Raw genomic sequence first — 16,613 nt, 5'->3', positions numbered from 1 at the left:
GCATTGTTTTCTGTGGGTGAGAACATTATTAAAATGTTTTCTGGGTTCAGTTTGAGGTTATTCATTGTCATCCAGTTGTAGATGTCTGTGACAGAGTTGTTGAGGCAGTTGTTTGGTTCCTGGGTCATGGTCATCTTCACAATCAGTTGTGTGTCATCTGCAAAAGTTGTAGGCAGTTAGTCTGTGGGTTCAAATGATTTTCATCAGGTGTTGAAGAGCAGAGGAAAGATGCTGGATCCCTGTGGAACTCTGCAGGAGATGTTTTTGGTGTTTGAGATAAAAGGTGGTAAGAAGTTATTTCAGTTTGATTAGTGAGGAATGAGGTAATCCACCTTAGCACGGATTCCTGTATGCCACATTCCATCAGTCTTTTTATTAGTGTTGCATGGCTAATTGTGTCAAATGCTGCAAATATGTCCTATAGTAAGAGGGCAGATCGAAAGCCATTGTCTGCATTTATTTTCAAGTCACCCTATATCGATAGGAGTGCTGTTTCTGTTTCTTTCATTGGTCTGAAGCCAACTTGTGAGTGGTCAAGTATTCTGTTTGTTTCAACGTATGTAAGTAGGATCTTGTATACATGGTTCTCCAGGATCTTTGCTGGGTAGGGCAAGTTGTATATTGGTCTGTAATTCCTTTTTTACTAGTGGTTTGACGTATGCTGACTTGAAGGCGGTTGGTACGAACCCTGTTTTAAGTGACATGTTCATTAGGTTCCAAAAGGGTGTTGCTGGGGGTTTGTGGTTGAGGATTTCTTTGAAGATGTCCTGGGGGCAAGGGTCACTTGGAGATCCTGCAAGGTTGGTGTCCTTGATCAGTGTGGAGAAGATGTTTTCAGTGATTGGTTCAAGACAGGTGAGTATTGCTGTAGTCTGTGGTTGTGGTTGTGGTTGTATTAGCACAGGTTGTGTTTATGGTCTGTTGGATTGTTTATATACTTGATCTTAAGTGGTTGGTGATGCTGTCAGATTGTGCTTGTGTCAGGAGGATGAATGTCTTGCAGGATGAGGGTTTTTTTCTCTCCAAGTTCTTTCAGCTCTTCTGTGAACCATTTTGTTGCAAGTTTTTCGGTGTGGTTTTGAAAGGTATTGCTGGTGCCAGGTGATCTAGAGCCCTATTAATACAAATGCTGAGTGTGTTTTCCGTGACATCTGGGGTTGTTTCGGTTAGCTCTGTGGTGTTAGGTAGGGGCGAGTCTAGTAGGTTTGTAAAGGACTCCATGTCTAGGCACTTCCAGTTTCTTTTCTCAGGGGCCACGAGTATTTCCTTTATAGCCAGTAAGCGGGTATGGAGTTTGATGTAGAATGGTATCAGGCAGTGGTCGCTCCATACCATTGGTGTAGGTAGCGCGGATGCGTATAGTCCTTCTCTGCAGAAGATTAACTCCAGGGTGTGTCCGGAGTTGTTGGTGGATCCATTTACTATTTGCTTGAAGTGCAGTATTTCCAGGAGTGCATTGAATGAGGTTTTGTTTTCTTTTTCAAACCAGCTGTTGAAGTCTCCCAGTATGACTAGGTTGTCATGGTAGGTTGATAAAATGGCGATGGAATCTGCTAGCTTCGTCACAAAGTTCAGGTTGTAGGACAGTGGTCTGTAGATCAGGAGGAAGACTATGCTGGCCTGATTGATGAGTTCAGTCTTGATGAGAAGGGAATCACAGTCTTCGACGTCAGTTGTGGTACGTGGGGCAGCTCGAATGTGATCTTAGTGTATCAGTGCAATTCCACCTCCTCTGTGGTTTTCCCTGTTGACGTTTATTAATTTAAGTAGTCCGGTATGGTATTGTTCATGGTGTATTAGTAGTTGTCAGATTACTAGGCTTCTGTAAGAATCAAAACGTCTGTGCCTCCCTCGCTTAGGAGGTCATGGTTTTCTGTTGAGTGTTTTGCCAGGGATCTAATGTTGAGCAGGCTGCAGTGTCGTTTGTTTAATTTCCCTTGTCGGTTGTTGTATGCTCTTTTGTCAGTCGGGGTCAGTGGTGCTCCCCTGGTTGTGCCTGTTGGGAGGAGTTGTTCTTTAGTGGTCTATCTCTTCGTTGAGTAGTCTAAATAGATTCATGGAAGGGTATTTTGGTTTTGGTTCATTCCGGTTGTTGAGTTGTGTTGGTGCCCATCCTTTGCTCCACTTTGGCGATGCAGAGTGTGTTGAAGGTTTTCCCTAATTCTCGCTGCTGTATTGTCCGTGGTGTTCTCCGGGTTAGGTAGTTCATTACCTTTCCTGCAGGCTTTGGTGTCCCGATGGGGTCTGTGTTTGTTTCGATTCTTGCCTATGGGCTTGTTGATGTTAGTCTGTTTTCACTTGCAAAGCAGTCGTATGTGGAAAGGTAGCGATAGATGTAGTCAGTCTTTGCTCTGTTCTTTGTCTGTGTCCTCAGTCCGTATGGCATTGTCTTCATCAGGTTTTCTGGAGTTGTGAAATCTTGCTGATTGGCGTTTTTGGGTGTGGCTGAGGTTTCCTTCCTCTTTCTGTTTCCTATTCTTCTTTGTCTTTCTTGTGGCGAGGCATGGTGTTTTGAATTCTGGGTTGAAATTCTTGGAGCTGGTGTGCTCTTTGGTTTCATTTGCTTCCTGGTCCGTGGGATTGATTCTTCACTGCTTGTGGTCGAGTTTGTGGTTAGTTGTTACTCATAGTTGATGAGGTTGTGGAACCAGGGGCTTCAAGCCCTCCTGGTTTGGTTATTGAACGGTTTTTCTTTATGGCTTTGTGTGGTTTTGGAGAGCTTCTGGGGTGTTCCTGGTTTGTGATCCTCGGGTTGTTGTTGTGGGCTCAGCTCTGAGGCTTTCCAAATAATGCCTTGCACACTGCTGCTCTGGCTAACTTTGGGAGGTTGGGTCTTGGGTTGGTTTTGGTGAAACCGTTCAGCTCCTCTATATGGAGCTACCTTTGGCGGTAGGTCTTAGGGGGTGGCTGTATGGCGCAGTGCCATACAATTCTTGTTAATTGGGGGACAACGGTTGGATGTGGGCAGGGGTATGGACTCTGTGGTGAACTATCTGTTGCAGTGGTGGAGACACTCTGATTTCAACACAGCTGTCATCGGGTAACACCTAGTATTGGGACAAAGGAGAAGTGGCCAATCCCCTAAACTAAAGAGACTGCCATGGTGGGGGGGGGCACCCAGAATTGGAGCACAGCAGTAGTGGGAAAATTGCCAAATTTGAGATAAGGCAGCAAATGACGAACCACCTAAATTGGGACACAACAGTAAATGGAGAAATACCAAAATTTGAGACTCAAAACTAAATGGAGAAACACCCACGTTTGAGACAGATCAGCAGCAAATGGATATTCTCCCAAATTTGAGATAACTGAGCAGAGGGAGAAATCCCTAATTTTGAGATACATCAGCAAATGACAAACCACCTAAATTGTGGTACGACAGTAAATGGAGAAATGCCCGGATTTTAGACAGTTCAGCAGCAAATGGAGATTCTCCCACATTTGAGACACTTGAGCTGAGTGAGAAATGCCTAATTTTGAGACACAGCAGCAAATGAAGGAACAACTCAATTTGATATACTTGAGCAGAGGGAGAAACACCTAATTTGGAGACACAGCAGCAGAGAAATACCTAATTTTGTGACACAGCAGCAGGTGGAAAACTGCCGGAAAATGGGACAAAGCAGCAAATGGAGAAACACTGAGATCTGAGATACGCAATGAATGGGAAACTATATACTAGCTGACTAACACGGGCGTGCTGTGTTAGATAAGGTAATAAGAGTGGTAGGGCTTTATTGGAGTACAGCAATTGCTGTACTCCCCGCCCTGACCACTCTTACCTTATCAGTTGATAGTGGTTGACTGCGGCAGGCTTCCCAGGTGAACACAGTCAAACACGGGGTAGGAGTGAACTAACCCATGAAGACATTTGAATGCCATGCAACAAATTGGAATCATTATGCTGCTCTGGATAAACAGCCAAAGAAAACTCTAGTGAAAAATAGCTACGGGATCTGATTTTTTTATTTGATGATAAATTTGCTGTATCACAGCATTTTGAACCATTTGGAGTCATTGGATTTGGCGGACGGCGATACCACTGTACAGAACATTAGAATAATCTAATTTTGAGTTAACTAGAGTGCCACTCCCATACAATGAGTTTCATGCAGGTTAAATGGGAGTGTCTTCTTTAGTTGGCATGAGCTGAAGAAATATGTCTTGCCAATGGCTTCGATTTGTGCATTCAAACTGTGGTTAGACACCCAAATTAACCCCGAAATTCCACCTTTCCTGAATGACTGAAGACATAGGATGGTGGGGCAAGGAAAGCAGGTTTGCTCAGAAGATGACGGGGTCTGAACAGACGTGGCTCTGTCTTGGAGGCATTCAACTCAAGGATGATATTTCCCATGTACCCACCTCCCCGCCCCCTATCAAATTCAGTCCAACAGAGAATGCAGAGAAGTCGTCCAGGAGCCCATTGACAAACACACATTCTTTGTGTTAATGGTATTGAAACCTCAATTAATCTAGAAGCTTCAAGAGTGCAAGGAGATATATATGAAGCACAATTGGGGACAATGGTGAATGCTGGTGGACTCCACAGTCGACCATCAATGGGCGGGACTGATAATGCCCTAAATGGACCCTACGGTGACATTCTTTCAAGAAGTAATGGAACCAATCCAACACAGTGCTTTTCACACCATCACATTGGGCTAATCGTGGTAGTTAACAGGTGATGATTCACTCTGATCAATGCAAATTAAAGGTCTAACAATGGCAAAAGATACAAATCAACTTGATCCACACTAAGCATAAATTCACCACATAGTGAGCAGGGCAGTCTCGGCCCCACGTCTGGAACGAAAACCGAATTGAAATATTCACGCATGGAAACACAGCCCAGGTGTTCCTGTAGATGCTTCATTATGACCTTCTCTAAAATGTTGAAAACCATAGGAGGTCTCCAATATGTCTGCAACTATTGAAGACTGTATTATCTTCCCTGGATTTCGTTAGAAGCCCATGCCCTGTGAAATGTTTTAGTTCCATCAGAATGACACTGGACAAAAGTGAGAGGCTGATACATTTGGAAACCCAGTGAGCAAGACAGTCAGCATATACCTTCACTGCCAACGCAGGCTTGGCATCAGTCTGGTTAGAAGTGGCTAGAGAGTATTCAAGAGGGGCAAAACTGAATCAGCAAAAGGTCAATATGTAATTAGGCCACTGGGGTTAATGTTCACAAATGCCTGTTGCTACATTGTGCACTGGTTGGTTACTATCTCCTGTTGAATTTTTTTGATTGCATTAAAAAAGAAAGGGGGTTGCGCTTCACAAAGCTCATATGAAGGTACCAATTTGGCAATGCAACATCTTTGACTTTGCTGATAATGGGGCTTCCTAGCCCCTTCTCTTTCTGGCCAATTTCCATATCTTTGTTAATATACCCTTTTTTCCTTTTACAGTTGCCCCCACTGTTTGCTTTTACCTGGCAAGCTCAAGTGGCTTTATTGCATGCAGTGCTATGTACAAATCACAATTAAATAAATAAATACAAAAATCTTCAACATCACCAGGCTAGAAAGTAAGAAAAGCAATAAAATGAAAGTGAGAAGGAAAGCCTTCTCATGTTACACTGCAATACGGTTGAATAACATATCAACAATACACATAGGAAAAAGACCCTTCCTTACGGAGGCCAAAAACACTTTAAATGTGATAAGACCTTTGTGTTTGATTGACACCACTACTGAAACCTCCTGAGACTCGACATCTTATAATCAGAAGCACATTACCTCTTGTTACAGAGACTCCTATAAAACATCAAAGTCCCAAGTTGGAGGTGGAAATTCCCAATGTGAATTTGAACATCAGGGGCTGAGACGTGCAGAGTGGATGCTGCCACTGGAGCAAAGAACACAGACAGCCTGGAGGCGGGACCACACAGAGAACGTGGTGGGCCTGAGTCTGCAAAACCTTGCCAAATCCAAGAATGGCAGGTGCGAAAGCTCTTCAGCCGCCGTAACGAGAGCTACAGAGAGAGAGAGAGAGAACCACAAGCCCTGGTGAAGGCCCGGAGAAGGCACCCAAGTAGGAATCAGTAACCCAGCAGGCACAGACAAACCAGCAGAAATCACCAGCCCTCCCTGGTGGAAGCGCCGCGAGAGCACAGGTACATGGCCCGCATGGGAAGGAGGGAAACAGCGGTTGAAAACGCTGCTGGGAAGCCCAAACCCTGAGCCATTCACTGGCTAGTGAGCCTGTGAACAAACTGAGCAAGGACCGAAGTATCCATAGTGATTAGGGAACTTCTAAGATCAAGGGAGCCATACTGAAAAGTCCCAGCTGGAGAAAGTGATTGAAACTCTGCTGGAGGTACACAAGAGAAGCCCTGGGGTTAGAGGAACCATGAATAGCCTACACAAGGGCCGAGGTGTCCCAAAGGACACACGGACTGATACTAATGCTGAAAGCCAAGCAAACCATAAAAGTGGATTGAAAAGTATAATGCCCACGCTACCCAGGAGTGTGAAGGCTCGAGTGAGTGTGTTGGGTCGCAGGATACAGCATTGGTGGAAGAGTCTAGGTTGGGTACCCCATTGGATACAAGCATTGGCGCCTTTTTTGAATTGAGTTATCCTTCGTTCGAATATTTGTAAACCTGTCGTGGACTGTAACAAGAAGAACTGAGACAGACTTGCATTTTGAACTTTTTGCTTTCTTCTTTTGAAAGTCACTAAGGTGACCCAGGTCAGGAATCATGCCCTGGTATAAACATTTGATTTGATGTCTAAAGGAGAGGGAGTCAGTCAGAAGGCATTAACGACGACCAGTGTGAAAACACTTTCTCTCATTTTTGTTTCCTTTTTCATCTAGTGGTAGGGCTAGTTAGTTGAAAAGGTTAGGACAGAGGACTGATTTTGTGTTACTTAGCATCCAGACAAGCACATTACTTTATGTTGGTAAGAAGGTAACTCCCTTTTAGCAATAGGCCTCTTTTAATTTCAATACAATTTTCATTGAACCTTGTCCTCTGGTCCGAGTCTTACTCCTAATTCGCCATATATGGTGTCAAAGTGTGATGGTAGTGGCTCGAAATGGAGCCAGATACAGGTCAGAGTGTTTAGATCACAATCCATCGACCACCTACCATCTATAGGTCACTAGGATATTAAACCCTTCCTGGGGGTTGTCTCAAAACATCGACCAATCGAGGAAAGTCCAAGCACTCCACTCATTCTCAATCAAACTACCTAATGGCTCAAGATATGAGAGCAACTCTGAATCCTCTAGTTCTGCAATTTTTTCAGATTCAGAAAACCCTAATGTTATGACCAGACCCAATATGGTGTCCCTTGAAACTCTGCTTGAGAGGAAAATAGAGAACACCAGCCTGGGCTGTCCAACGCCACCAGGATAGGGCTAGGGCAAAAATTATCAGGTCCGCCCACATGGGGTGTTACAACCTTATCAAGAGCGGGAAGACCTAGCCACCCTTTTCACCAACTTTGAAAGACTGGCAGTCCAATTTCAATGGGAGGAGTCTCTAAAGACCTGTTATTTAGCCCCTGTTTTAAAAGGAGAATTACAACTCTCTTATGAAACCATAAATCCCCATGGGACTAGTCCTTTTCAGGACATAAAAGCAGCCCCGTTGAATAAATCTGGGGAAAAAGAGACTATCTTTCCTTCAAAACCTAAAGGAACACCAGGGGAAGATGCTGTGAGAGGAAACCCGTTTCCCCCTACTATGCCCACGTTTGTTTCATGTGGAAACAAGGGCCACTTCGCCCAAGCCTGTCCCAGAAATCTCCCTGAAAAAGCCCTTCAAAATAGACTGGACAGGGGCAAAAGAATGGCAAGGTGAAGAGGAGGAAAGGGAGGAGATTCAAGATGAGGCTCAATTTTGCTACTGTACCTATCAAACTAGAAACGAATGGTGCAGCAAAAAGCACTTGCGTGCATGGTGACAAAGAGACCTACCCTAAGGTTCCCCTCACTTTAGGGGTTAACGGACATCCCGCAAAGCTAAAAGCTGCAGTCGAACCAGGGTTAACTGAAGAGGTCATTATAGGGACTGACTGCCCCACCTTTTCAACCTCTTAAACCTAGATTCCCAGGGAAATTCTTCAGAGGAGTACCCTCCCATATCATCCTGGGAAGAGTTTGTAGGAGACAGAGAGGGGAAACCTTAATGGGTTTGGGAAAATGGTAACCTAACCCCGGTAGAGGGGAACGCCTATTTAATGGGGGGGATGTGATGAATCTGAGAAATCTGTCCTATATCCCCAAGGGGGAGCCACCCCCATTGAGGCTAGGGAGGCAGGCCCGTTGGCAAGGCCTTCACTCGGGTTTGGGCAAGCGGCACCGCACTGGGAGGAGCAGTTATTTGGACAGGTTAGGACAGAGGACTGATTTTGTGTTACTTGCCGCAAGCACCTTACTTTGTGTTGGTAGGAAGGCTAGAACAATAGGGCTCGAGAGGCGTTTTCTATTAATTTAAATAACATTTTCATTGAACCATGCCCTCTGGTCCGGGTCTTAACCCTGGTTCGCAAAAGTGCACAGCAGAAAAACCTAACAAACACACCAACAATACATTCGGGCTGTGTTTCATGTCTGCGCTCTGAGCAATAAAATGAGGTTATAATACATTGCTGCCTTCACCTTGTCATCAGGGCGATTGTCTGAACCACCTTGTTATCAGAAATCTTGTGACTAGGGCATTTTGCATACCACAATTATGAAGGTCAAATTGCATCAACATACAAAAGGTAAATTACTTCCTCGTTTAAGCGCGTCGCTGTTTCATAGAAAAACACAGCCATTCTGGATACCAGTTGTGTGTCTAGAGCTATGCAAATGCAGATAGATACAGACACTGGGCCTCATGACAAGTTTGCCGGTCCGGAAACAAGGATGTTTCCGGACCGGCAAACTACGTGTTTGCCTACCGTGACCAATGTGTCCGACAAGTCTGACCCTGCCGGGTGCAGCGGTCATGGAAGGCAAAGCCGTCACGGAAGCAACCGCACTGTTACCAACCACGGTGCTGGTGCTTCCGTGTCCCCACTCCCATAAAGTACTATTGGACACTATGGGAATGGGGATTAACATATTTACTGGCGCCTGACTTCCCGGCCGCCGGACTCGTAGTGAGCTGGTGGCACCAGGAAGTCAGGTGCCAGTAAACTTTTACGGATCTGGCCACAATCCGCCGGTAGCACCGGCAGGGTAACTGCCAGACCCTTCATGAGGCCCTCTGTCTCAAAAACTTATTTGGGCGCGACTGATGAGACACATCTCATCACTTGCACCAAAAAGAGGAGCAGCCCAATCCAAAAAAGACATCAGAATGAGTGCATCTTAGATGCGCTCATTCTGGTGCCTTTTTTCACCCCTGTGAGCATTTGCGTGCATCAGGAACGGTTCTGTACATTTAAAAATTGCATCCTGAATTCACAAATGGGATGCACTTCTAAAAGAGCAGAAATGACAGTTCCCAAGAGATGCCCGCGAGGTGAAAAATCATGACAGGTTAATATCTGACTCTGTCATGAATTTGCCTTTAAGTGCGACAGCCATGGTTTCAATAGCGGCTGTCACACATGCATTTCCATCCAGCTTTTTTAGTTGAGCATTTGACAGAAAAAGTCCCTCAATGGCCCATCTCTGTGAAATGCGCTGACAGCAACCACGCGGTTGCTGGGAGCCAGTCATACATTGGTTGGGGACTGAGCTCCCAACACTAATATTTGCAAGGCGTCTGGACAGCACACCTTTGTGAAACTGTCTAAGGGCCTTCACTGGTGCTTGTGGTTCTCTCTCTCTGAAATGGTAGGTCATCTTTGAGAATAAGGTGACGTGCGCATTTCCAAAAGTAGCACAAATGACATGAGAACATTCTCTGCGCTCCTTTCATTTGCACTACCTTTTGAGAATCTGCTCCAATGTGTACTACTAGGCACAGCAGAACAGTACTTGTGTGCACCTACACATGACAATGTAGATGTTGTCACACAGGACTTAATCCATTACTCTCCTGCTGTCTGCACACTGGAAGGCAGGATACAGACAGAGAATGTGGAGTCCATACATGCAGATTCCGGAATTGAAGGCCGAGGATATCATAGGCAGGGAGTGAGCTAGTAATTGTTAACGCATGCATGTGAGTATAAATACAGATTGAGATATGAAAGTAACCATGCACCCATTTAAAGTGTGTAGTCAAATTACATGTTTTCAGAGTAGCAAAACATACAAGCTTAATTAGGAATAAAGGGTGTCACAAAATTCAGACTATGAGCTCCCAAATTCAAGGCATGAGTTAAACTGACGGACCATGGACTGAAGACACTTTCTGCCTCAATACAAGTCTGGTGGTAATTTAGGGGTAAATCTGCCGAATTTCCACCAAACCTGTTTACCGTTCCACCACGGTACTTCTGCCGATTTTTGAAGGAAGAGCGGCCCTAGAGGTAAATTCGTCACTTTTACTCAAAATTCGGAATTCGGCGTGTAGTAAAAATAGTGTTAATTATGTTACCACTAAAAGAATTGATGATAAGCGAATTACTGCAACTTTTTTACCGCACTGCCAGACTTGTAATGAGACCCTTTGCATTTTCAAGAGCAATGCTCAAAGTCGTGGTATATGTGACTAAGTGGAAAAGATAAAAAGCATCCCCAAAATCAGTCAAGGGTAAAAACAAGCATGGAAAATTAGGTATAACAAGTCATAGAGATGCCAACACTTATAAGAAAAAGACACTCAAACACATCCCAGGAAAAGGGTCTGTCCATCTACACAAAACCATATGTGTGCATCCATGTAAAATGATGATGACAGCAACAGCTTCACACAGGGATAAAGGAAGTCCCAAACAACCCAGGAAATCTTTCACTGTCCACACACACACACAACATAATACTGGCTCTTAGGTCTCGTACAGGAGAGTAAAGTTGGAGAGTAGCACAGAGCACTGCCCACCACAACCTTGATCAAAAAAGTGTTTCCGTGATGCTGGTCCCACTGTTTCCGGCAAACCGTAGCGCTGGAATAAAGGGAGCATTACGCATATGGGATGCCAGAAACAGTGACACCGGCATAACGAACACACCGGACAAAAGGGCAACTATGTCCACACTGCCACTAAGGGAGCCAGTGCCCCCGTTTCGGGCATGAGAATGCTGGATGCAGTGGCATCGCAAACATTGGCACCGGAAACACTGGTTCCTGGAAACACCGTCACCAGAAATAAAGTGATCGCCGGAACAGGAAACTGTCCAGCAGCCATCTTGAAAATCACAATCCACTCCAATCTGCAGGTTCCAGTAGCCATCCACCGCCCCCCGACTGCTGAATCACATCCCACAACCTGACATCATAAATCCCTGAGACCCGCCAGTGCAAGCCGCACTTCTCAGAGGCAGAGCTAAACATGCTGTCAGACATACTTTATACTTCTATACATTACCACTTGCGCCAAACCAAAGTAATCTTCAATCTAAGAAGGTGAGGGCCAAATCAATGGTTACCAAACTTGTCTTTGATTGCTTAAACATACATTTATGTTCAGTTTTCACAGTATATGCAGTCTCTTAGTATATGCAGTCTCTCTACACATGTTTCACCCTTTTATTCTTTAAAGGGGATCTTCAGGAGAGTTTCTGAAGAAAAAGAAGAGTTATTCATGAATTAAAGAAAATTTAAATGGAAACAAATTTCCAACAGCTATGTCTTATACATGTAAGTGTTCAAAACCAGAGTTTATCAAAATAGCATAAGCCAGAAACAATGTGAGGGGCGAGGGAAAAAGGAAAGAAAATTAGAAAGGGAAAGGAAAAACAATATCAGAGTTTTATATGTGTTTCTATATTTTATGGCACTCATCAATTCTGTTAATCTTTTGTATCCTAAATTGTTGAAAGAAATTGTATTCTTATTTTTCTGAAGGATAGGGATATTAGCTTCAGAATCCAGTATCAAATCTAGACTGGCCTAAAAGTGAGAACAGAAGGTATGTTTACCAATTGACTAGATTAGGCTTCTAGGGTTTAGCAAAGGACCTTTTTTGGAAGTCCAAGTAGGAGCGCTTACCTGATATTAATTTTGGATCTTGAGACAAAAGTAGAGCAGCAGTGATACGCTTGTCCCTCCCCTCGTGCCTCCATTTCTTGCACAATATAGCAACTGAGGTGCGTGCTCAATTACAGCTTCCGCCGCGTGAGTAACGTCATTGCGCTCGCGTTATGCTGTCAGACAAATAGTACAGCATGCTGGGGAGCTGTTCTCAACGGACCAGCGCCGCAGAACCCAGCAGAGGAGGAATGTAAAGGACTGCCACAAGCAGTGGGACGGCCTCCGCATGAGGGTCAGGAACTTCCTGTCAGCACACCACAGACAGTGCATGGGCTCTTGTGGTGAACCATCCTCCCCAATCCGGCTCATGCTCTGGGAGGAGAAGTGCAGCATTGTGCTGCACATGGAGGGGATTGAAGGAGTGGGCGCTAAAAAGGCCGGTGCCGGGACACCCGTCAAGTCTGGTGAGTACACAAAGCCCCAATATAAATGACACGCCTGGCCACCCTGCCCCCTCCATACCACTAATGCACTGAAATGGCCATTGCACAGTACCCATCCCCCAAACCATAACCAGCAGTAGCATTGCCCCCACCCTGTCAAAACAGTATCAACCAAATTACATGACCTGTCCCCATGCATGCCCATATCCAGCCACCTGACAAGGCACCTTACAGTGTCACCTGCACACCATGTCACCCCAAACCCTCCAGGCACCCTCACACACACCTGCATTAACAGCCTGAGCACTGTCTTACCTATACACCCAGACCCCCTGACAAAGACGTGTGCATGAAATCCATGATGAACACTTCACAGGCACCCTGCCACTGCCTACTGCATGTGCGCCTGCCATTCCACAACTGCCACCACAGCACGACAATGGCAGCCCTCACCTTCACACACACATGGCCACCCAACCATCCAATGGGCAGGGCATGGGCCTTCCACGCCTCTACCAACCCCACAAACCCCATCCACATACTGGACCTGCAACTGGGTCAGCCATCAACTGTTGCCTCGCCCCTCCCAACCCCCCTCAAAACCATCCACATCACATCCCAACACCGTACACATGGACAGACCTGCATGCCACCATTCCCAGCAAATGGCGGGTGAACACGCCAGTAGTCCCACTAGAGCTGTGTTGCATGTGCCATCATCCCACTACCTGCAGCTGAGGCTGCGCAACATATGCATGAGTGCAGCATGCCATGCACCACGTCATGTCCCCTCAACAGCACGCTGCACGATCACCATGTTGCGTGTATCTGGGCATTTGGTAGCCACACTGGTCACTAACATAATGCCTTTCTTTAGCCCTCAGGCACATCATCTGACAGCTATGGAGGACAACCAGCCACATCAAGGGGCAGCAGACATGGAAGGCGGTTGGGTCAACGCACAACCACCACCGGGACACCTCAGCACCCACTGTGATGGTCGCTGCTGCTCCCACCACCCATGCAGCCCCTGAAGTGCCCACTACAGCTGCCCCCACCACCCATGCAGCTCCTTCAGTGGCACTATTGCCCTCAAGGGCAACGGCAGGGAGACCGACACCACCCCTACCCCAGCAGCCTCATACATATGTGGCAGACTCCAGCAAGGAGGAGGCTGCTGATGATACAGGTGACACCACAGGGAACACCACGGACCAGGACACATATGAGCGGCCAGAATTCCGCCCCATGGACCTGTCAAGCCCGCCACACCCACCCTACCCCAGTGTCAGGGACATGGACCGCTGTCTGCACCATATCCCTTGATTGGATTGCAGACCTTAATTGTGACATCAATATCCTCTCCAACAAACCATGTGCCTGGTAAGATCACCATGTGATCATCTTTACCATCCAGGACATACCTATGTTGACCACTAGCCATATTATTATGGCCCCTCCGGCATGTACCAGAAATAAAAAGAATATCACAGTGGACAAGATGCTTCCGCTACTCTACCCCATCACTAGCCCGCAGACCTTCAACACCTTAGGACCGGAAAAATGTGTAGATCTGTACAACCAAACACTCTCTCTGGCCATAGACAAAGTAGCCCCACTAAAAATGAGGAAAGCCAAACAAGCGCCCCACCTGCACTCTTGGTACACCATAAGTCTAAAAAGGCTGCAGAGTACTAAGAGAGCAGCTGAAGGGGCATGGAAAAAAATAACATCAGCCCTCAACAAAGAGAAATTTGCACTAGCATCCACCAACTACAAAAATGCTATGCACCAAACGAAAAGTGACACCTACAATCAGAGAACCAGTCATGCTAAATCTGGGACTAAAAAATGTTTCTCTTTCCTCCGAGAAATGGAAACACCTGCTATACCTAATGAACAATGCATCAAAGATACCAAACGGTGCTCTGACATTCAAAAAGCACTCCTGGACAAAATCACGCTCCTCCAAACTAAAATTGATGTAAAAAAACATAGCCTCTCCATCGAAGTTAGAAACATCCATTAGATTAAATTGACCAACAACCAGTCCACTCCATTCCAGTTTGCTCTGGTCTCAGTGTCAGAAGTTATTAACAGTATTGAAAGCCTCAAACCTTCTAAATTCCATGGTGATACCTGCCCACCCTCCCTCATCAAAGAGGCTGCAGCTGATATCACACCCTCATCATGACCTTTATAAACTCTTCATTTGAAACCTGCACAGTCCCAAACAACCTTAAAGATGCATGGGTCCACCCACTTCTAAAAACACTCAGTAGACCCTAACACTCCTGCTAATAATCGGCCTATAAGCACGGTACCGTTCCTACTCAAGATTCTGGACAGGGCGTACCTCCAAATTCAAAAACACCTCAAAAGAAACAACCTCCTTGGCCTTCGCCAATCGGGTTTTAGACCAGGTCTTGGCACAGAAACGCCTCTCAGCGACCTCAAAAACCAAATGGATGAGATAAAAGAGAAAGGGAGCATAGCTCTCCTCCTCCTATTAGACCTTTCTGCAGCCTTCGACCTGGTCAACCATAAAGTCGTATGCAAGCACCTTACAACAGCTGCACACTTTTCAGCTAAAGCCACCGCCTGGATTCAATCATTTCTCACAAATAGGACTATGAGAGTATTCTCCACCTCAGCAACTGCAGCCCCATCCCCAGTCTCATGTGGAGTAACCCAAGGCTCGTGTGTCTCTCCCACGTGGTACAATACATTTACGAAGCCACTATTTGATCATCTAGACAGTTTGGCCATCATCAACATGAATTATGCAGATGATACTCAAATAGTCATCCCCTCACAGGCTCCTACACAGCGGACTCAAATCTCCTGACCAAAATCTACCTCATCATTCAGGCATGGATGGCCACTCACGGCCTCTGCCTGAATGATGACAAAATAGAACTATTATTGATCGGCACCCAAAACCGCCTTCACAAACTGCCCGGCCAGTTCCAATCATCCTTGGTCGACCAATTAACTGATGTACCTGTTAATGTATGCTTGCGTTTGTAACCTAATCATGTTTCTAATCATGTTAAGTCGACACATTTTTTTGACTAACTGGTCGACTAATCCATTGATGTACTTGAATATGTATGCTACCGTATGTAACTTATTTATGCCTGTAATCATGTTAAACTCCTCTGCGCCCAGTTACCTTAGGGTTAGGTGCGCGATACAAATAATAAACAAACACAAACAAATACAAATACAAATTCATCATTGACAACAATACCATTCAAGTTTCTAAAGTAGTGAAAACATTTAGAATTTACCTTGACTCAAACCTTAGCCTCATGAAACAAATGAATGCCACAGCTTCATCAGTAGCCTATACTGCAAAGCTCCTAACCGCCTGCAGACCATTCTTGTCTCCTGAAAGCTGTGACTATTAAAACTTATCAAATCTTGAATATTGCAACACTCTATACAACGGAACCAGTCTTCGCAATCTGAACAAACTTTAAGTACTCCCAAATAATGCTCTACGAGCGGCCCTTAACATACCTAGAGCCAACCACATCATGGCCTCCAGACAAAAAGAAATGTTGCTCCCAGTTAAGAGTAGAATTATGTACAAATCGCTATCTCTTACCCATAAATGCTTAGCCAACCTAGCCCCTAAAATATCTTAACTGCAAGTTCTCTAAGAATCTATCCAACAGACCCACAAGATCAGCACAAATGATCCAACTCATCATACCAAGGTATAAACCTGGGAAATCCGGGGGCAGGAGCTTCCCGGTTCTAGCCACCAAACTGTGGAACGCCTTACCTTCACACATCAGAACAGAGACAGTATACTGGACCTTTCGAAAAAAGAAAAAAAAACTTGGCTAGTGTCTCAAGAACAATCTAGGAACATTGAGGCTTACCCTAGCGCATATCCTTCTGACTACCTCCCTATGACTAACCTGTTTAATCACCCAAAAATGAGCATGACTACCGCCAACCTGCACTGGCAATAGGTGTATTCCCACTCTGTATTCACACTGTAATTACAATGTGAAATTATGTACCTCACTTATTGTAATGTAATACACCTGTATTGTGTCTGTAACCTTGTAAACTGTGTATCTTTAAGTGTAACATGTAAATTTGTGCCCAGATACCTTTGG

The sequence above is a fragment of the Ambystoma mexicanum genome, chromosome 6q (genome assembly GCF_040938575.1).
Source record: "Ambystoma mexicanum isolate Mex_15411 chromosome 6q, UKY_AmexF1_1, whole genome shotgun sequence".
Classification (NCBI taxonomy): domain Eukaryota; kingdom Metazoa; phylum Chordata; class Amphibia; order Caudata; family Ambystomatidae; genus Ambystoma; species Ambystoma mexicanum.
This window is presented reverse-complemented; position numbering follows the sequence as displayed.